The sequence below is a fragment of the Danio rerio genome, chromosome 17 (assembly GCF_049306965.1).
Source record: "Danio rerio strain Tuebingen ecotype United States chromosome 17, GRCz12tu, whole genome shotgun sequence".
NCBI lineage: Eukaryota > Metazoa > Chordata > Actinopteri > Cypriniformes > Danionidae > Danio > Danio rerio.
Genome location: NC_133192.1, coordinates 46134634 through 46158276, shown reverse-complemented (window position 1 = coordinate 46158276; position 23643 = coordinate 46134634). Strand labels below are relative to the sequence as shown.

Below are 23643 nucleotides of genomic sequence, written 5' to 3'. Positions count from 1 at the left end.
TAGACACTGAAGGTACAAAAATGTACCTTTCTATATTATATAGTATTTTCAGGGTACTGACCCAGGCATTTTGATCTTTTGGTGACTGCATGCACAAATAAATAAATAAAATATTTTGGTTCACAGATGTCCATTTTTATTTATTAATGTAGAAATATTTCATTACAACTCACAGCTGAATGTGTTAAGAAATAAAATTACACAGCAAGTATAAAGCAGACATGTAAAACAGTAAAAAGAACAATATAGATAACAAATAAAAACTAAATAATCTACACTTAATACAAAGACCACAAGAATACTGTTTAAGATTTATAAACACATTACACAGGCTACATCAAGTACTGCACTTTATAACGTCCAAAGTGTTTGTCTTTAGTCAGAATACTCGGTCATAATAAATAATTTGTCATCAACATTTTCTCTGAATTTCAGAATGAAGGCAAACTTTCTCTATAAATTGCTTCAACAGTGCAGAAAACCAAATACATCAGTAGCCTCTTCCTCAACATCAGTAGATTACTCCTCATCATCCTCAAGTGGAGTTGTAATTTGTTGTAACACAATATGTATTTATGCTTTTGATAAACATGACATGTAAAGCACTCATATCTGGAAAATGTTCTTTGATAGTCATTAGGACCACAAGTTATTTAAAAATGTGCTTTATGCATGAATGACAGCAGTGTGCTGGATTAACTTGATGATTGTGATTATCCCAAGAGCATGTAGAGAAACAAAAAAACAAGGTTGATCACTCTGGTAACTGGAGTAGATCGAGGCTTGTCACCGTCCACCGTTCATTCAAAACATTCCACTGCAGAAACATCAAGGTGTTCTTCTAATAAGATGGATATGTCAAAAATGTATATTCGTCCACACCATTAGCCCGGCCAATCGCAATACCATCAACTCTGAAGACTGCCGTGACTCATCTTGTTAACACAGTTGTCCAGTCGGTGGCCTCCTCCTGTACTTGAACTGTTGGATGTGGTAAAGATGGTTCACTGTAAATGACAAAGCAATAATTACATTAATATCAGTCACTCTATCACTGATTTAAAAAAAAAAAAAGTACCACAGATTAAAAGACTAATATAAATTTAATTCATTCATTCAATTTCTTTTCGGCTTAGTCCCTTTATTAATCTGGGGTCGCCACAGTGGAATGAACCACCAACTTATCCAGCAAATGTTTTATGCAGCAGATGCCCTTCTAGCTGCAACCCAGTATTACGAAACATCCAGACACACTTATTCACACACACATTTATACACTACAGACAAATAAGCTTACCAAATTCAGCTATAGCGCATGTCTTTGGACTTGTGGGGAAACCGGAGCACTTGGAGGAAACCCTCACGAACACTGGAAGAATATGCAAACTCCTCACACAAATGCCCACTGACCCAGCTGAGGCTCGAACCAGCAACCTTCTTGCTGTAAGGTGACAGCACTACCCACTGCATCATCCTAATATAAAGAATATCAAGCATTACAAAATGCATTTATCACAGCATATACTAAACAGAAAATAGGCTTGGGCGGTATTACGGTATTATGGTATACCGCGGGATCTAAAAATAGCAACGGTGTCAGTTTCAATACCGTTATACCGTCATAAAATATTAAATATCCTTTATTTAATGCCTACAAAAACGTATGTGTGGTTGTTACACGGGACAGTGTGGAGGAGAGAGAGAGAGGAAGGGGAAGAGGAGGGGGAGAGAGGGATAGGTGACGTGACGAGTCGCGCTTCAAAGTGTCCTGCAGTTTGGCAGTTTCGACTGAACAGAAGTGAGATGTGGTTAATATGAACGAGAGGTCTGCATTAGAGCTGAAGATCTTTGCCCGAACCCGGCGAGACCCGAAAAAATCCAAATCCCTGCATTAAAATCCATCCCTGCAAAAGTGAAACGAATGATGACAAAGTAGTAAAAAAGCAAATTTTGACGGCGGTCAAGCCAGTCACTAGCTCAGAAAGAGCGGTTATTCCAGCCGCAGGTATTTTGCGGTCACTCATACACTGCGTATTACGGTAGAGCATTAAACCGCAAGCTGACAGGTAAAAAGACGAGGTCACTCGCTACACTGAAACTGCTGTCATGGAAAATTAAATGGATGTTCCTGACTGGTAGAAGATGAACAAACAATCCTACCCAAAACTTGCAAAATCAGCCAGATTAGAACTCTGCATCTCGGCATGTAGCCGCAGGAAAGGGTGTTCAGTTCTGCTGGACGCACCATGAGTGAGAGACTGAGCTAAAACCAGTGGATTTAATATTGTTCCTCCACAAACACACGTAGCCTAATCTTGGTGAGTAAAGGGTTTTTAAATTATAAATAAATATTAATTAAACCATATAATCATAATGTAGACAAAGTGTACAGACTAATGGTGGCATTTTTCTTTTAATATTCAGCTTCACTGCCGCCCTAATGCCAGATTGTGAAGAGAAGTGGAGAAACACATCTTGCAGAGCCTTTATCTTAATTTCGTTATTGCCAAAGTAGCCGTCATCATTTAGAGTTTATTTTAATTTGATTTGTTAAGGACGATTTCTTTTCATTGGTGTGTTGGCCAATTTAAAGGCTAAGTGCATGTACCTAGACTTATAGAGTGCTGAGATGTTACGATGTTACAGAGGACTTATTTTATTCCTTTGTTCCAACTTCCAAGTGGCCTACAGTCTACGTTTGTTACGAGTAAATGATGTTAAAACATATAAATGACTCATTCTTGAAAAAAACATACAAGCTGTGTGCATGAGCACATTTGAATAATGTCGGGCTGTAAACGAGTTCGGGCTTTATAAAGCTGTCAATCAAAATGTACCTGTCGGACTCGGGACCTATCGGGTATAATTTTTATGGCCCGATTACAGCTCTCTGCATTCCCGCTGCTGTTCCGCGGGAGCCGGCCAGATTTCTTATGGTGTGGGAGTAAATTTCTGAATAAATCGCAGGAGAGATGTGCGTGTGTGTTTGTGTAAGAGAGAGAGAGAGGGGTGCTGTGCGTCGCTTGGCTCTCTCTCTCTCTCTGACCGCGAGCCTAAGGTCGCGAAGAATGTATTCAGTTTCTGAATGGTTTAGGCTCAAGCCAACAGTTTGGTGATGCTGTCTAAGCCTTACGTCATATTTTTTTTTATTACGCCGGTAATACCAGATACCGGGGTAAAATATGGAGGCGGTTTGACTGTATCAAAATTTGGATACCGCCCAAGCCTAACAGAAAACAACATACGCACCGGAGCACAACGAAATGTTGAAGTGTCTCGCTTAACAAGGCTGGCAACATGAGAAGTGCAGCTGTAAAATCAATTCCTGGAACATAAGATGTGGCATACAAACAAATATGAAGGAATCCATACAAAGCTAGAATTTAATAATATTAATCAAGTGGAGAAAGTTTAGAAAGAGTACCTTAGAGTCAGGTCCATAGCATTCTTCAGTTGATCTCTCATCTTTCGATGAAAACCTAGAAAATAATTTTAAACACGTGGGTGTACATTTATTGTTGTTTGTAAGTAAAAACCTACAAATTTAAAATAGTATGTAAGCCATTAAAACCATGGTATAGATAATGAGACATACTTACAACTTGTAACTGAGCCATGCTTTCATATGACATGCCTTCATTGGTCTGATGCTGTCAGGCTGCATTCTGTTGTTCAATCTTGTCCTGAAAGACAATTGGAAACTTAAGATAAAGCAATAACTATTTATTTATTTTGAGATATTAATAAAATAGGTAAAATAGCTCAAGGTACCAGTTTCAGAACAGATGAGACAAATTATTACATTAAAGAACAAAGTTTAACTTAAAACGTCGATTTATACAACGTGGTATGTTAATAATTCTACATTAACATAAGTATAACATTAAACGATAGTAAAGCACCAACAATTCTGGACATGAGAGTTTGTGGACACTCCTCAACATTAATGTAACTTAGACACTGAAACGAAGATATGTAACTTACAAGCATACACACGCCACGTTTGTAACTAGCCACGTTTACATAATCAGTCGCTTTGCCGGTGACAAAATTGTGATTTTTTTTCTTCATAAAATGGCGGTGTAACTTATATAACTTAACCGTCTAAAATTACATTTCAGCGGTCAACCGTGGCTAGAAAATGGCCTCAAAATATAAAACATTATCAATAATTACAAATTTCCAGTATTAATAACAAAAGGTTTTATATGAAGGTATATGAAGACTTTTGTCGCGCCAGCTCCGGGCCACACCGCACATTACTCACGGCCCGATTCCGGTGCACGGATACGGCAGCATCGGCTCGCTTCTGCCGCCGCATCTGGCCCGAGTAACGTTACAGCAGACTGACGAGAATCTAGCCACAACTGGCCCGAGTGTATTTTGCTATCTGGGTTGCGATTATATTCCGCCGTGGCAACACTTATTAATAAAGCAGTAACGTAACGTACGATATAAGGCGCAAATACGTAACGTAGGCAATAAAGGGAACTTTTACACCGAGAAAACTAACAGCATATAGTACTCACCGTCTATAACGTTATGTCCCTCGGTGACTTCGATATCACATTGTATTAACTTCTTTAATAAGCTGCAGACATCTTAGCAAACTCCATCCTGCAGGCCAACGTACACCAGGCAGTCCGGAGCACTTAAAGCGGGGGAAAGCCGAGACCCGAGAGTGAGACAAAATCAACAGAACACGGCTTCACATGTAAAAATGAGACTGAAAATATATCTTTAATAAATTCTCACCTGAAAAGTGTGGACTCCAAAATAGACTTTTTTTTTTGAAAAGCGTGCAAAGTTCTGTGTAAACAGCCAGCATACTCTACCGACCGCCTCAGTAACAAACACTACTATAACGTCTCAACAAGCCAAATTCTTAAAGAGACTGCAACATCACCACCTGTATGAAGATGCTGTCACTCTGCATGGTTCTTATTCTACATCTCATATACTATAGGGTCTTAAATAGTAAGCAAAGACCAGTATTTACATTTTTAATGATTAAAATTACATTCAATTATAAATTAAATTATTAACATTTTTGAGAAAAAATGTAATTTAAATACATGAAAAAAAAAAATTAAAATATTTAATTCAATCAATTTATTTATTTATTATATTTTTAAATTATGTATTTTAGTATTAATGTTTAGTATTAATGTTTAGTATTAATACATTTAAATTAGTGTTATATAGTGTCTTAATCTTATCATGAGCTGAGGGTACAATTTTGTTCCTATAGGGAAACAAAATATATAATTGTACCTTTAAAGGTGCCAAATTGGTCCTTTACGGTACAATTTTGTATCCAAATGTGCTGTAAAAGGTACAAAAATGTACCTTTCAAACCTAAATCTGGACATTTGTACCTTTTTAGCCCATTTGGGTACAAAATTGTACCCTAAGGACCAATATGGAACCTTTAAAGGTACAATTTTATATTTTGTTCCCTTTAGGAACAAAATTGTACCCTCATTGTACCTTTTTTTTCTGAGAGTGAACCTGTCTTCAGCACTGTTCAATTTAAAGAATTTTATTTTTCCACTAAATTTGTTATTTAGCATTTTCTTTTTATGTGTATGCGTGTTTTTAATATTGTGATATAGGTCTTAAATTTAATACTTAATGGTCTTAAAAAGGTCTTTAAAGTCTTACATTTGACGGTATGATATCTGCAGAAACCCTGGTATAAGCAGTTGGAAAAAACTGTAATCTTTTACATCAGTCCATGTCAGAAATCCAGCTGTTGGATATTGGATAAACATTGTTCCTAATTTTTGTTTTTAATTTTCTCTTTTTAATGTCATACAGGTATATTCCTAAATAGAGCTACAAAACTAAATGATGAATTTGCAATTTTACTATATCTCTTGCTTTCGATGGTTTGTTTTACATTGGCTATATCTGGCTTAGGGCTGGGCGATAATTCGATATCGATAATTGTCACGATATCAAATTTTTTAATAAAATGATAATGACAGTTCAATAATTGCTCGATAATATTTACACACTATGCGTAACTTTGCGCAAGCATTTTGCAGCCTGCCCTTCCGGATGCCGCATGTCGTACAAGTTTACAGGCATACAGTGTTAGGTGTACTTAAGAATAGGGTAAAAAAGGTCAGAGTCACAGACATTGTTGACAAGAAACGTCACTAGACCTTATAGGTATAGCTTATAGCTATAGTTTTTTGCTATCCGACACAAAACAGAGCAACATCCACTGCAAAGCGCAATATTCTTTTGCTACTTTTAGCTCGGCGCAAGGGTCATTTTGAGGTGTTGCACCACACTGTTTAAATAGCAAATACATTTGCGCTCAAATGTGCGCCCATAGGCGTTCTGGTCTAAAAAAGCAGGCGTGTTTTGGCGCGTTGCTATTTTGAGAAACTGTAAATAGTCTGATCTTTAGACCAGAACAAAGTCGGTCTATTGTCTGGCGCAAGGTGCACCTGGCTTATACACTACAAACAAGATGCAGAGCAATACGCAAATATCTTTACATATGAAAAATATATAATATCTTAAGTATATATATATAAATAAATGAAATATTACAAAACATATTAATTTCTAGCCTACACCACTGCCTTACTTTCTTCATCTCGGGAGGCTTTTTCAGTTCATTAAATTTGCTTTTGTATAATGTTATTATTATTAGAAGAATTATTTATTATATCCATATTTATATTTGTTTTATTAAAAACAAGCTTAGATTTGTCCACCTGTCAGGTTTTAAACCATATGGGGCATAGCAGGTGTATTTGGAAATAACTCAGTATTTTGACCACACTTGGTTATTATTGTTCATTTATTCGTTTGCTAGAAATAAGAACTGAATTTAGAAATAGTTTTGAACCAAATCTTTGCGCTTAACAAACGAAATTAATTATTTATAGGCTAATTGATGTCTGTACATAAAGGTTTCCCTATCCAAGAGAACAAAAGCGAAAGTGAACTTACTTTACGTCAAAATGCGCTTATGGCGCGACGCAGCTGGCTCTTAAAGGTAATGGGAGATGAGACTCTGATTGGTTTATTCTCAAAACACACCTATAACTCATTGAGAAAATAAACTCAACACTTTCAGACCATGCGCCATGGCGCAAAACGGATTTTCCTGTCCTTAAATTAGCAAAATTGCGTTCTGACATGCCCTGAAAGCGTTTGCGCCCTGCGTTTTGCGCTCTGCGCATGGACCGTCAAAATAGAGCCCATAATCTTTAAAATTATGACATATTAAAATGCAGCAAATATATGACAGACGTTTACAACAAAAGTGGAATATTAATTACATCCTTATTTTCTTCGGAGCGAGGCATCCATCCGCAGTTGTTTAAATATATATATTTATAAATATACAATTTTTTTTAGTTTGTAAATATTTGAGCTAGATAGTCTTTTCGCAGCACTGATAGATTTCTTGGGTTACCTCGGAAGAATAAACTCGGATAAGAGCTCGAAAGCTCGCTGTATAAATGGAGAGGCTCCCTGCATGTTTTCGTTGTGATGCGCGATTTGTAAAATGAGAATCTGCATAGGCCTAATTGTGCTAGTCTGTCAGACAAATTTGGTTAAAACATACGTGGATATAATGGAGATCAGCGCATAACTGGCTTTATGTGTCCTGCAATATGCGATGTCAAGAGGGTGACTGCATAAGGTAAACTGCACACACTTGCTTATGTAATGCGTGGACGTGTCTCACAGTGCAAACCATAACTAAACCTTTGCATGTCCATGCTTAATCAGTCATCGTTAAGGTCTTTTGATTAAAGTGTTATTGACAATCAATAGATCATCAAGTAATCCTCAGCATGCCTAAATAAAATATGATAAAGTATATTTCACCCTAAATTAACCATACTTGCCATTAAAAGGAGAGTTCATCCAAAACTGAAACTTCTGTGACCATTAACTAACCTTTTACTAGTTCTAAACTGGGTTTATTATATTTTTTTCTAATGTTGAACAATAATATCCAATAACTTTTAATGTCTGGTTGTTGAAAACTTGAACAGTAAATCCTGAATTAAGATTGTTATTTTGTTTATTATTTTATTTTTTATATTGTCAGACAGCTAAAACATTTCACTAAATGTGTTAAATCAGCTGCACAAAGCGATTGGCATACTGAAAATCTTATAAAATTAATAGATATAAAGATTTTATGTTTATCGTGATAAATATCAATATCGACTGATATGAAAAAAAAAAATTATAGTGATAATTTTTTTTTTTTGCCTTATGGCCCTGCTCTAATCTGGCTATATTCAGTTTTTTTTTGTCACATATGAAAAATACAACAACAGTGCCAAATTTGGAAATTGACCATTTAAAAACTGTAGGAGCCTTTTAGTTGTACAGGCTTGTTTAGGCAGTTTTGAAACTACGTTCTAAATCTACTGTTTTGTTCTGCCAGTGGATAGAAACTGTGTACATAAACGTCAAATCATAGCCTTGTACCAAGAGCAGCTCTGTTCTCATGTGACCTGTGAATGACTGAAGCGGTGCCATTACTATCTGCTAAAAGCTGCTGAATGTCAGGTCAATATGCGACAGAAGAGCATCACAGAGAGTTAATGACATGCTGCATCTGGTTTTGTACAGTCTGTCTTGTGCAGTTCGGGTCAAGTTCACATTCCTTCAGGCCAGTGTGCTGCTGCTGTTTATGTCATGGTTCTAGTTATACAGAGAAGTAATAATCAATTGAAATGTTGTGGGAGAGTGTTAGATGTTGGAGTAAATGCAAGAATGTTGAATATCAGAGCAGTTACTGTAACCTGAAATTGAAGTCATAGTAACTTATGGATGTACAGTTGTCCTGTCTTCAAATCTGTAAAGTTTTCTCCTACTTAAAAGTTCAGAATCCAGTTAAAAAAATAAAAATACTTTACTCTCTATTTATTTTCCTTTAAGTCTTGTTGAGCACAAAATAAGATATTGTGAAGAATTGGAAGTCAATCATTTATGGTTTTCAGTTTTCTACCTAATATCTTTCTTTGTTTAGCAGAAGAAAGAAACCCATAAATGGGTTTAAACAAGAAAAGATAGAGGTTGATGACAGACATTCAGCCCGTTCCCCGGATCGTTTGAGAAGTGTGAGTGCACTGAATCGGGCTCAAGCACGGTTCACTTGGCCGGCCCTGGCCCGGTTGGAAGAGGTGGGCCAGAGCGCGGTTCACTTGGATTTATGGATTTATTAATCAATCTTACTGTTGAGTGAAAGAAAACTGCTGTAATTTATTAAAGACGCAAACTCCTCACTGCATGACAGCTGCGCACCTTCAGCAGACCTCCTCATTGCTGCAGCAAGAGAACTTTATGACTGTTTATGAGCGCCAAAAGTGGCGGATCTGTTCGGCGAATTATCTGACTGCATGTCACCGCATCCCTAAGGACTGTTTGGCGAAATATTTGACTTCATGTCACTGCATATCAAACGACTGAAACGATATAACTAGAGAAATCTCCACTGTGCTGCTGAGTGAGTGAGAGCGCTTCTCACTGAACAGCAGAGCAGCGATGACGTAAACGTGCCGAGGCCCGATTGTGGTGTGAGTGCGGGCCGTAGGGGGAGACGGGAGGGGGGACAAGCGTGCTTTGGTCCGGTTCGAGGCAACTGTACATAGTGTGAGTACGGCTTTAATCGCAAAGTCTGGATTATATCCTGAGGTAAAGGGCCGTGACACCCCCCATTTTTGGTTCAAGTCTACCTCCGAATTTTTTCAAAAAAAGCATCATAAAAGGAGGGAAGTGAACAACTGTTGTCAGTTAGCTCACAAAATGAGACCCAAACCATGAGGAGACCAGTATAAGAAAATAAAAACAAATAATAAAAATAATGAGGTGTCGCGGTGGCACAGTAGACAGTGCTGTCACCTCACAGCAAGAAGGTCGCTGGTTCGAGCTTCGACTGGGTCTGTTGGCATTTCTGTGTCGAGTTTGCATGTTCTCCCCGCGTTCATGTGGATTTCCTCCGGGTGCTCCGGTTTCGCCCACAAATCCAAAGACATGCGGCACACGTGAATCGGGTAAGCTAACACCTAAAATAAAGGAGAAAAATAAATTATTATTGTTGTTATCTCAAAATGCAGCCTATTAATGCATATTAATGATCTCGAGTGCAACATATAAGTCTGTGGTTTAGCTGGTGATCTCCTGATGATTGTCCAGATGACAAAAAAAATAAACATACAGTACGTAGGGCTGGGCGCTATGGGCAAAAAATCTTATACTGATAATTTTAAGAGGAATGACAGTATACAATATATATCCAATATTTTCTCATAAATGGTTACTTTAGAGTTAAAGCCTTTATTAAAACTTTATTAAACAGTTTTTGAAAAAAATTTAATTTAAACACAGGAGTTTCCCTCTGTTTACAAATTAACAGCTTCACAAAATCTTTGATAAATAAAATACAGTACAGTTTTTTCACCTGCTTAAAACTTTTGTACAGCATTGCAAATTGTAAAAAAAAAAAATCTTTGAATACAGTTATAGACAATATAGACAGCACTACTGTGCTGTTGTCCAAAAAACAAAGTAAACAGAACCATAGAAAACATTACCTACATTATCAGAGCAAAAAAAGGAACATACTTAAATAATAACGCAACAAAAAGGATTGTAGGATAGAAAAGAACAACAATAAATGTAAATATGAAACACAGTGTTTTCTTACAATTACAGTGTTGTTATAAGTAATCCTGTATACCACAGTTGTGTGATTTATAAACAACAATTAAACCATCTGTATATGTTTTTTTAGTTACACATTTACATGTATGTATTGCGCACAATTATTAAACAGTGCACTTATCGAAGATATCTAAAGACAAGTCTTTCAATCTATGTAAAAAAATCCTACACTTTTTCTTTTGTTACGAAATTGTTTCAGGCGACGCTGTGGCGCAGTAGGTAGTGCTGTCGCCTCACAGCAAGAAGGTCGCTGGTTCAAGCCTCGGCTCGGTCAGTTGGTGTTTCTGTGTGGAGTTTGCATCTTCTCTCCTCATTCGCATGGGTTTCCTCCTGGTTTCCCCCACAAGACATGCAGTACAGGTGAATTAGGTAAGCTAAATTGTCCATAGTTTATGAGTGTTAATGAGTGTGTATGGATGTTTCCCAGTGATGGGTTGCAGCTGGAATGGCATCCGCTGCATAAAACATATGCTGGATTGGTTGGCGGTTCATTCCCCTGTGGCTACTGCGGATTAATGAAGGGACTATGCTGAAAAGAAAATTAATGAATGAAATTGTTTTAGAGTACTGTGATGAAATGCTGGTTAAGCATAAAAATGTAAACAGTCATAACAACAGGGCTCGAAATTGCGACCATTTTGGTCACATATTCGAAATTTTATCGGTGTGACCTCAAAATATATTTGGGAGCATTTGTGCGAGTGCATAAAATTGTTGTGTGTGACCAGTTTTATTGCAAAATGTTCACCACATGTGCGGATTCGGTAGACATTCACACAGAATGCATCTTTGCACTTGAAACTGAAACGCAGTGCTTATGAATGGTTTAAAACAGTTGTCATGTCAACTTGCTGCAGTAAACAAAGCCTGCAATGCTTGCCCCGCCTTCGCGCTCTTCTTATTGGCCCACTGCTTTAGAACTGAACACGAATGGATTGGATTGCTTAAAATCAGTTGTCTATTACTCAGTCGATGCTTTCTGGCATAGGATGACAGTGAGAGCTATATGCGTGAAAATGTAAAGCGCTGAAGATGAGAATGAAAATAACACTGACAGATTTTGTTTTAGAAACCATCTAAAGTTACAAATAACGACACATCTCAGTAGTGATCATGTGGTGAATGTTAATCCACCATCTACACTTTTCAAAGAGTGGATAAAAGACTTCCATTGGCTTCAAGTCCACTATGAAAAGGCTGTGGGATGGAATTGTGCGGCTTTGTGCCAACGCAAGCCTCCCACCAGTGCTTATATACTACCATATCGCACTGCTACTCGACTCGTGTGATATTGCTCATATATATATATATATATATATATATATATATATATATATATATATATATATATATATATAATGAACAAATGCACAACACTTCATGGCTATAGCTGCCGTTTTTCGACTGAACTAAATTTATTTTTATGTCTTGGTCACACTATTTGGAGGGCCAGAACAAATTGCCTTGGTTCGGCCCGTGGGCCGCCAATTGAATAGCCCTGGACTACAGTCTCGCATTTTTTCAGCTCTGAGATAATTAAAATGGTTCATTTATGTTTACTTAAGAACAATCATGTTTATTTTGAAAGGCCAATTTATCTTTATTAACTTCATGTTTATGTTTATTTTCAAAATGTAGGATTTTATGTGTTCCCCAGTTTGTACATGGGCTACCAGCAGCTGTGAGAATTTAATTTTATGTGAATTTTATTATACAATACATAGGAACTAGTGTACTTTTCTTGGCTTTTAAGTAAAACAAAATGAGTATTGCAATAAATCGTTTTCATATTTTTTACTCCTTAATCTCTTACTGTTCCTATTGCCTATAGAATAAAAAATAAAATAAAATAAATCGTGTCAAGCCATGAGAACCGAACCAAACCGAAAACCGTGTTAAAAACCGAGGTATATATTGAACCGTGGGCTAACTGTATTGTTGCATCCCTAATATATATAGGGGTGTAACGGTTCAATACGATACAATGGTGTCATAGTTCACACTCACTCAAACACACACTCATACACTACGGACAATTCAGTCTACCCAATTCAGCTGTACCGCATGTCTTTGGACTCTGGGGGAAACCGGAGCACCCGGAGGAAACCTACGCGAATGCAGGGAGAACATAAAAACTCCTCACAGAAACGCCAACTGAGCCGAGGCTCGAACCAGCGACCCAGTGACCTTCTTGCTGTGAGGCATCTGCACTACCTACTGCACCACTGCTTCGCCTCGGTATATTTTCGGTACAGCAAAAAAAGAAAAAAGCCAGAGGATTTCTCTGATTTTAATTTTTTTTAATGTATTAAAACTAACATCATAAAAGTATGATCCTGTTTTTTTTTTTTTTTTTCTTTAAACAGTGAAACAGTGATATATATATATATATATATATATATATATATATATATATATATATATATATATATATATATATATATATATATCAAAAAAATAATATGGTAGCTGGTAGTTATATGGTATGGTAGTTAAACAAATAAAATAAAATAAAAATAAAGTATGGTAGTTAAACAAATAAAAAGAAAAGAACAATTTAGTTTTTATATGGAACTCAGTTTCAATCAATTGAGTTTTTTTTTTTTTTTTTTTTAGAAAGATGAGTGTCCACCTTTTTTTCAGACAGCACAGATCTACTTGATTTGACTGTCACCTGCCATTTCAGTGGATCTGAAAGCAGGAGTTATCTGACTGAAATGGGTTTATGAAGGAATAATGTAACGGGGCTCCATTACATTTAACATTTTCTTAAAACCCAACATTTTCACTACCGATTAAGATCTCTCAGATATTTTTTTTTCCACCACTCTCTTGGTAGCGGTGATGGTGCACAACATATCTGAAGAGCGGTGGGGGCATGTGTGTGCGATGTACCTGAGTGGCGGGGGTGAGTTGTGCCCATTGCACCCGAAGAGCTGGGAGGGATGCGATGGAGAGGGGTTTGCGATGTATTTAAGGACCAGGGGGAGACGCGCGATTTCCGAAAGAATATCATTTGTTTTTGGGTATCCAGGAGTCTTCCGAAGCTTCCGGGAGACTTGGGATTTCTAGAATTACATTAATGTTACCAGCTATTTTATGAGCTAATGTAGCGCTTGCCTGGAGTAGTGTTTGGAGGTTGGCTCTTTTGTGTCAAGGCTCCAGGGTTGCTGGGGCAACGGGGGCGGAGCCAGCATGAGCAGCCAGGCTGACACAGAAGCTAGCAAGATTGCTATTGAGTGCATGCTTTAATAAAGTGATATTCTGAGTTCAAAAGCGATGATCTACTGTTTAACATGACAGCTGGGAAGGCAGCATGTTGTCTGGCACTTCAGGGATACCATGTTAAGCGTTGCTGCACTGAAAACATTATATTTTTTTTTACTTATTCCCTTTTATCGTTTTAGATGTTAGTCTGAATTGAATAGTTCGGTTTTTAATGTTTACCAAACCGAAAGTCTCATACTGAACGGTTCAATACGAATACGCATATCATTTCACCCTTAATATATACATTTTACCCTTATTAAATATTTTATCAGCTCAAATTATTATTGTTTAAGGTTCTCTCATCCTAAGGTCACCAGCAAGCGTTGAACCTGGGTGCGCGGTCCCTTTCATCGCTTTTTACAGCGTTCATTTTATTTATTTTTTTATTATTATGTTAAAATTACGGATAAAAAAAAAATAAAAAATTACAATTCTTAATCCATTCATTCAACCATTACTTGAAGGCAGCATTAGCCATATTTAACATAATGAAAACTTTAACATTATATTTAAGGTATGTGTCAGTGTTTCAGGAAGCCAGATAATTGAAACTAAATAAATGAAACATGAGAAGGTTGTTTTTATGTTGTCTCTGTGTAGATTTCAGTTAATTTGCACCTTGTTCTCTACAACATTAAATCGACTTTTTGATACAGTATTGGAATCACTGAATAGAATGCAGGCCAGGAATGTTTTTCAGAGCTGTCCTGCATCAATCTCTGTAAACTCAGGGGATGAACAGCAAACGCCATCTGCTGAGATTCAGTTTTGTGGGATCATATGGCTTTGATATCGGTGGAAAATATAACTCTGGTTTCTCCCATCATCCTAGCCATTGCTCACACACACACACACACGCGCACACACACACGCGCACACACACACACACACACTGCACTAATACAGTCACTCAGACTCCCCAGTGCTCTGCTAGAAGAATTTGACCTGACTTGGGAAAGCATGAATTTTAACACTCAGCAGAATGCTGAACTGCCACAGTCAACAGGGAGCAGAAAGGAAAGTGTTTTATATGCTGATGCCTCATTAGATATGCTTTTGGATGACCTCTGTCTCTGGTGGCCATTATTTACATGACTGAAAGGCATTTATGGAAGCAATTTACTATAGCCTTTACACAATATGTTTATTCACAGATATGCTATGACTGATGCACTATTCCATCGGATTCCTTAACCACTTAAACTCTGCGGACGTCATCAAATTTCACTTTAAGATATAAAGGGCTAGCATTGCACCTGACCCCCGTAAGTGCATTCGTTTGAAAGTGTAGAATCTATATTTTATGCACATATGCATCACTTTGGTTTTTACCCTACTGTCCAAAAGTTATTTACACTTAAATACACAGTATTGGCGCAGAAATGAAAATAATACATTTATGATCAATAAGCAGCCCCAGATAGCACAGACAGCTGTCATCTCTTACCTTATGCTGTGCGCTTCAGGGCCTGTCTCCTCTGTTTTTGAGGTGATGTGCGTAAGTAATCTTTTTATATGTCTGATGTGGTCCAAACATAGGGAATTATGTTTGATCAAACAAAAGAATAGTGAAATATGAAAACAATGATCGATCCCTGTGGTTTGTACAGCACCTCTCATCAGTTTGAATACAATAACTTTTGCATAGATTATGGTAGAGACATTTTTCTTTTTTCCTATGATTACAAACATGTGCAGGAACCACCAAAATTAATTACAGCACGCTAGACCACACAGAACCTAAAAGGTACACTTTCAAATTTAAGTTCATAAAAAAAAATAATAATACAAAAAGCACCTCTTTTTTTAGGTGCTTATTATAACACAGACAACATATACAGTTGGAATCCAGGCGGAAATCCAAAAATAGCAGCAGAGTTTAACTGGTTAATGTAATATTATATTAAATCCAGTCAGAATATTTGCATCCGATATGCAAAACTCATTATTAAAGACCATCTAATGTGCTGTTTAAAATGCTACTTTTAATTTAGCTTGTATTGTCTAGTTCACACTATAGGATTGTAAAGTCCAGCCACTTAATCCAGCTATCTACTAAATCAAAAGAAAACTATTTTATCATACCATGATCATTACTATAGAATCAAGCACTCATGTTCATGTCTAGAATTTGCTGATGTGAGGCATCTACATTAGCCAATCAGAACACATTCACATCAGCGTGGTTTATGAAAATAAAAGCCTTTGAAAATTTTTTAGACACATTTAGCTGCTAGATGTTAGTCAAATAACATTTCCGTTCCTTATTAATGCCAACTTTGTAAAATAGTTATCGATACAATGTTTTTGATAAGCCATTTTTTGTTTACCTTTAAGCACTGATTGATGTGCAAGTAAAGCAGTCAGTGAGCACCAGTACACACATATTATGTACATCTCGACATTTGAAAGTGTTCCTCCATATGTTTTATCGAAGTTGTTCACAATACTTATCCATCGCCAGGATTTGTAATGTAGTCAAATGTTTACAAACACAAGTGCAGCCATTTATAGGTAATTTCTGGTCAGAATTTTCTGGTCTCAGTCTTTTCTGGAAAAATTCCGTAACGTCCTTGCCTGTGTGAACATCACTTTTTTGAATTTACCAGTAAAGTCGTTTTAACTGTGAAAATGTCTAATAACACGAAATTTGTTCGAATAATTCAAACACAACAATTTATTAGTCAGGTATATGTTTATTATTCATTCACATTCATTCAGTCAATTCATAAATAATCTAAACAAAACATCACATTGAATAAATTAATTTAAGACCAAAAGATGCAGACCTGACTCCAAAATATACGTAGTATGGACAATGAGAGCTCCATACGATGGGCTAATCTGGTAACAGAATCGTGCCGAGCTTTTTGATGCTTTTCCTTAAGTAGTGAAACCAGGAATCTCCTTTAGGGATGGGTGTGGGTGGAACAACAAAAGGCATTCACATTTAGTGGCATGTTAGTTCTAAAGGGTTTCTGCCTAGGGCTACTCGATTAATTGAAAAAAAAAAAAGATCTCAATTCGACCCTACACACTATCTTAATTCAGCTTTTTCTATGATTCAGCCAATTATATTTTCAAGGTCAGGAGAGAAGGCACAAGTCTTCACAGCAACATTGACACTTTAAAATGGCATTAAAAGTGTCGCATAATGTATTTATAAGTTATAATTCACCCAAAAATGTCATTTCTGTCTTCATGTAATGATGTAGTCGTGGCTGGGAAATCACACGTGAGCTGACCATTAGCTCTTTGTTTACTACCAAGAACGCACACGTGCACGCATGATGCCTACTTTAGTGAACAGAACTTGCATAGGCTGTGAATGACAGGTAATAAAGTTGTAAATAATGTTCAGTTTCTTGCACAGAGCGATCGTTTGAGGGCCGTGCGGGAGGTTTGATTTGTATGTATGTGTTTTTTCTCACAGTGACAGCAACCATGAGTCCCACTCGGAAGTAAAAGTGAAACCTGTCCGCACATCATTTAAATGATAATATCGCATTTTACAGTTATGATTACGACAAGTAGGGCTGTGCAATTAATCGAAAATCCGATTTCAATTTCGATTTTGGCTTCAAACGATTATAAAAAAACATTAATCGAGATAAACAATTATTGCATCATATACTGCCCCCTTTCCAGCTGTACACACCTGTTTCTCCTAAAAGCGCGAAAGACCTTGTGCTTATGTGTGTGTGCGGCACGCGCACACAACCAGAAGCATGCGGCCAGTCAGCATTCAATCTCATTCGCACACTGAAGCTGGAATTATACTTGAGCCTGGCGCCGCATCGCGCACATCCACTGACCGCGCGCGCACCTCAGGAAATGGACGAGGCGCAGACATCTAAAGTCATCTTAATGTGAGCGCTTAATGGTCAAATAGGTGTCAAAATGCAGTCTTTAGTGATTATTCATAATAACCGTCATTTGTGTAATAAACAAATGAGTTAAGGATCAAATGACACGTGAAAGAGAAACCATTAAAGCCAGCAATGTTGTTTTTATCATTAATCAAACAAAACAAGAAACTCCTTCGCTGCTCTTGACTGAAGGATTTTTATAGCTAAAATTTTACTCTTACAGGGAAGATGCTTAAAGCACAGTTTGTTTAATATTTTTATTCCATTGTATTTATTTATCTTTCCTTTGCAGGGAGGAAAATAACTGTATGCATACATTGAAGTCAGAATTATTAGCCCTCCTAAATATTAGCAACCGTTTTCCTGTCTAATTTCTGTTTAATGAAAAGAAGTTTTATTTTTATTTTTTATAAATTTCTGAACATAATAGTTTTGATATATAATTTCTGATTACTGATTTCTTTTATGTTTGCTATGATGACAGTACATAATATTTTTCTAGATATTTTTTCTAAATACAAGCATTCAGATTAAATTCAAAGGCTTAATAAGGGTAATCAAGCAGTTAATTGTATAACAGTAGTTTCTTCTGCAGACAATCAAAAATATATTGCTTAAGGGGGCTAAAAATATTGACCTTAAAATGGGTTCCAAAATATTTAAACCTGCTTTTATTGTAGCTAAAATAAAACAAATAAGCCCAGAAGAAAAATTATTATAGGAAATACTGTTAAAATTCCTTACTCTGTTAAACATCGTTTGGGAAATATTTCTGAAAAAAAAAAGAAAATTCTCAGGAGCGCTAATAATTTTGACTTCAACAGTAATCGTTTTAAATAATCGTGTTTACAATTATGACCAAAATAATCGTGATTATGATTTTTCCCAAAATCGAGCAGCCCTAACGACAAGCATTTGATATGTTTTTTATTTAATAGCTAACACATTGTGTTGTGCATGAAAATAAATGTTCACTGTGTCAGCACAACAACCCTAGCCTATATATAATGTTGAATATAATACAAGAACGAATCTGATTATGACAAAATTTTATTTTTACCAGTGAAAACAAATGGTCTAACAATGCTGTCTATAACAGTCTACAAGCATATCTCTCAAACATAATAAATCAACTTTATAATTGTGAAAAGTTATATTCTGATGTCTTAATTTTACTGTGAATTAACAAACAGGACATATTGAAAGTCTGTTCAAGACTACCATAATGACTATACAAAATTTAGCATTGTAAGCAACAGTAGACCTACACATAGGCCTAATATTATTATTGTTGTTTCACAACATGTTTGAGAATTAACAATAATAATAGGATAATCATTATAACCTATATTTTTTTAAGCAAAAAATAAAAATAAAAAATCGGGATTTACATTTTTGCCAAAATCGTGCAGCCCTATTTCTGCCTATAGAGAACAAATGGTAATTTGAATAAAAGACCCCAAGGTAAAGGCACAACCTTAGCAGTGGTTTAAAACATACCTTGAAGTTGGATATCTATTATTTTAATTATGTCTATCTATGAGGGAATGAGACCATTGTACCAGTCGCACTGAGACATTTCAAATGAATTCAAATAGGGATGTAACGGTATTGTAAATACCGTCATACCGCAATAGCAATTTTTTTCAATATTACCGTAGTCGCATGACTTGATAAAACTATTGGTCTTCTGAGAAAATTTGCTTAGGTGAATGAAGCGAATGGGAGGTAGCGGAAACTACAATTCCCATCAGCCCAGGCGTGGCCATCATCCTTTGCGGTCTGTTGTCGCTATAGATCCAGTAATGCAGAAATGGAGTGTGCTGCTAGTAGCAGGAATGAAAAAGAGCTGGAAATGATCAAACCTAAAGCGGGTTTTAAATCGGATGTGTGGAAGCATTTCGGTTTCTCTCTAAAAAGATACGAGAAAGGAGGAAAGGTGACAGACAAAAAAAAAAAAAACGGTATGCAGGCACTGCCAGACTGTGGTGAAATACAAGTTGGGGAATACGACTAATAACAGTCATGGGGACTGCAGAAACACAGCACACTCTTCAGATTGATGCAGACATTGACTTGTACCGCAAAGAGACCTCTATCTCACTTATGGCTTGTCCTCTCAAGTGGGGGAAAGACAATGCACAACGTTACCCACTGCTGTCAACCTGGGCCAAGTCATAGCACTGTCCCAGAAACCTCAGTCCCAAATGAGAGGGTTTTTTTTTTTCTGTTGCAGGGGACATTATAAATGCCCAGAGATACCAGCTTTTACCAGATTATATTTATATGATAATTTTCCTTAAAACCCATCTCTATCTATCTAAGTGAGTGAGTGAGTTATTAAATGTTTAATGTGATGATTTTTCAACAATACTAAGTTAAACTTTGTTTTTTTACATGGTTTAATAATTTTTTGGTATTAAAATTTAAAAATTGAAGTTCCTGTTTTAAAGCTTACAGATAGATGGCTAATCTTTTCTGTCATTGACAGTTTTGGCACTTTTTTTGAGTATTTTCATTAGTTTTGTTTTTCCTGTAAATGATTCAATAAATACCGCACCGTGCCATTCATACCGAGGTTTTACCGTACCGTGAAGTTCTGATACTGTTACATCCATAATATCAAACATGATGGATAAAGTCACTTGGATTGATATATAACATCCATACTTTAAAATAAGCATTCTGTGTGAGTTGAATGAAGTGGAGGGTGATTGAGCAGGGGGTTGTGAGAGTAGCTTCAAATGTGAATGAAGGAAAGGTGAGGAGTGAACTTTTTCTCATTCCCACCTGGTCGTGCGAAGCCAATTGGCTCTTTGTTTCCAGCTCATGCTTTAATTGTCAAAGACATCACAAAGTATCTGTGGTATCTTAAATCTTAGGATTTTAAGCTGATGTGCAAGTTCGAGCTGAAAGACAGATTGGGCTGTGATCGAAGGAAATCTGCTGGTGCACTGCACTCATCGGTTTCTATGTTTGAACTGTGCAATGGATCAAAGAGGCTTGCTGACTAGTCGCTGATACCTTGCATATGAAAATCTAATATCTAGCATGCTAAATATTTTAGACTAGTTAGATATACACTCTCGTATGCACTGCATCATATTTACAGAGATGAGAGCTGTGCATGTCGGACTGTTCATCAAGGATCTACCACTGGATCTAATCTCACTATATTTGTTAAACGTGATATTTAATTCATCTTGTTCTCTATCTAATGACATATTCCCAGACTTTGGTCTTTTGAATCTATTATTTGTTCTCAGGAAAAGTTTTTTGGCTGACTGCAAAGATTAGTTATTAAATTAATAAATGTAGCCACATTCACTGATTCTGCACATTTGATTGATTGCTTGCCTTAATTTTCCATATTGTATAAACTTATTGTACACATTATACTTATATAATGGCTATTATTGATTATTAAAACTGAAATTCAGCAAAAGAGAGGGTATGTTTCGTATTGTTCACTTAAAATAAAAGGGGGCAGAAACGGTATAGGCTCTGTTTTGTTACAAATATGCATACAGTGAAGATGATGGTCATAGAAATCTGTAGCTACATGATGCCTCAACAGTTTTGGTGTCTGTTAAGTTGCTAATAGTAAAATAAAAATAGGCAGTTCCTTAAATCATGTTTTCTCTTCAGCGTTTCCAAAACGCTCCATTTTCGGAGCTCGAAAACTCTGGCATAGTATGGATGGATGGCATAACCTTAGCAAATTGGATGTTTTTTAAAACCAAATCTTAATAGTTTAAACAGGGCCTAAGTAATGAGCTAAATTGTTCTTTGTTCAGGAAATGTCTATGATGGACTAGAATGGTCAGGATTTTTTTAGGATTTTCCAAATTTGTCTCCGATGACAAAACCGTGGCTGAAATCTTAGTGTGAGCAGGGCTTTAGTCCCTGATTTGATGAAGGCTGGCCAGAGTCGAATGAAGTGTCATTTACTCTGACATTTGTTTTTACTCTGATATTTGGGGATGCCCTTCCGGCCGCAACCTAGCACTTAGAGTACACTACCTCCTGAACCACCAGTGCTGGGAATCACCAGTACAACCTTTCATTAACACAAAACGTCCAAATTAGTTTATCCAATTCATCTTTTACTGCTTATGTTTTGGACTATGGGGGAAACCTGAACACTCGCAGAAAACCCATGCAATTATGGGGAGAACGTACAAACTGCACACAGAAATGCTACTAGAGATGCACCGATCCTGATATTTGTATCTGATGTCGGTTCGATATCGCATATTATTGCTGTGTCGGGTATCGGCCAGCTGTTATCGAACCAAATCCGATCTTGCACGTGTGCTATATTCTGTGTAATTTATAAGCCAACAAAAGCCATGAAAGTAGCCTATTACAAGGCACTAGAAAGTTGTCATGTAGGTTACTACATCCCAATGATTTGAAGCCATTCTATAGTTGAATGTAAAGTACACATGAATATTCATGTGCAAATTCATGTTTAGTTCAACACTTCCCACCACTGCACCTGTCAGTCATTCTCCATTCATTCACTATTCAAACTGCGTGTCGCATTTATGACAACATGAAAAACTTTCTCCTAGACTATTTGATGCTGTTAATATAAGTAATCAGTGGAGAAATGCATTCAGTTTTGCATTAAATGTGTTCATTTAGACCTGCAACCGCAGCGTTTTATTCACGTGCCTGCTGTGTACACGCGACATGCTGATCTGTAAAATTATTCTCACAATAAGTTTCTGTTCTCTCATTATTCTGACTGAGTTTATGATTCCGATTGGAATGTTTTCAGTGCTGCTAATAGTTTGTAAAGCCTGGCCTGACGGGCACATATGGATTGCCATTTACAGAAAATTATTTAGCCTAAAATAGGAAATTTTGTATATTTTAATTTCATTTTATTTATATAAACATTTTATTTAACAGACCTTTTTGTCAGTTTGTGTGCTGAAGCATGTAAGTGAACCTTGTTTTGAACTTTATTTCTAATTTTCTTGTTTATTTTGTAGATAACTGACCAACCAAAAATACATTAAATTAACCAAGAGATTAGAGTTGCATGATTAATTAAAAAAAGATTGCGAACTCTATTCGACTCCCTAGACCATCTTAATCCAGCATTTCCACGATTTTGCCAATCATATTTTCAAGTTCAGGAGAGAAGCAAAGGTGGCTGCCTTTGTTTCATTGTTTCACATAAGTTGCTCAGTGACATGGACACCTCCAAATGACGTTGAAAGAGTCACATACTGTATTTATAAGATAAAATTCACCCAAAAATGTTATTTCTGTTGCCATATAAGGATGTATTTGCGGCTGGGAAATCGCACGTGACATGAGCTGCTGACCGTTACCTCAGAGAGGGCTGGTTCGTGCCCAGACGCACACGTGTCTATTTTAGTTAACAGAATCTTTATTGACTGTGAATAACAGGTAATAAAGTTCAGAGCGGTCATTTGGGATCCGCGCGGGAAGTATAAACAGCACTTAGCAGTGAAAATGAAACCGAAAGCGTGCACATTATTTAAATAATAATATCGCATTTTAGAGTAATGATTACAACAAGCATTTGATCTGTTTTTAGTTTAATAGCGAACACAGAGTGTTGTGCATGACAATAAATGTTTAAAAGTGTCAGAATACATACTCTAGCCTATATAATATTAAATATAATGTAAGAGGGAATCTGATGATGACAAATGTCTGATTTTACCAGTGAATAAATGGTCTAATAATGTTGTCAATGACAGATTGCAAACATATGCCTCAAACATAATTCAACATCAGAATTATTATA

General features: G+C 36.5%; 1 protein-coding gene and 1 long non-coding RNA gene across 3 annotated transcripts in view; one reads left to right on the top strand and one right to left on the bottom strand.

Moving 5' to 3' along the window:
* prkd3 (protein kinase D3) overlaps nt 1-23643 on the top strand; it is a 185902-nt gene that overhangs the window by 13166 nt on the left and 149093 nt on the right. The window lies entirely within an intron of this gene.
* Nucleotides 764-4863, bottom strand: LOC137488133 (uncharacterized). Its single transcript, XR_011007059.2, has 7 exons — nt 4756-4863; nt 4530-4651; nt 3600-3683; nt 3425-3479; nt 3250-3325; nt 1298-1474; nt 764-1007 (listed from the first exon to the last, which is right to left on the bottom strand). It is a non-coding gene; the product is annotated as an uncharacterized lncRNA (long non-coding RNA).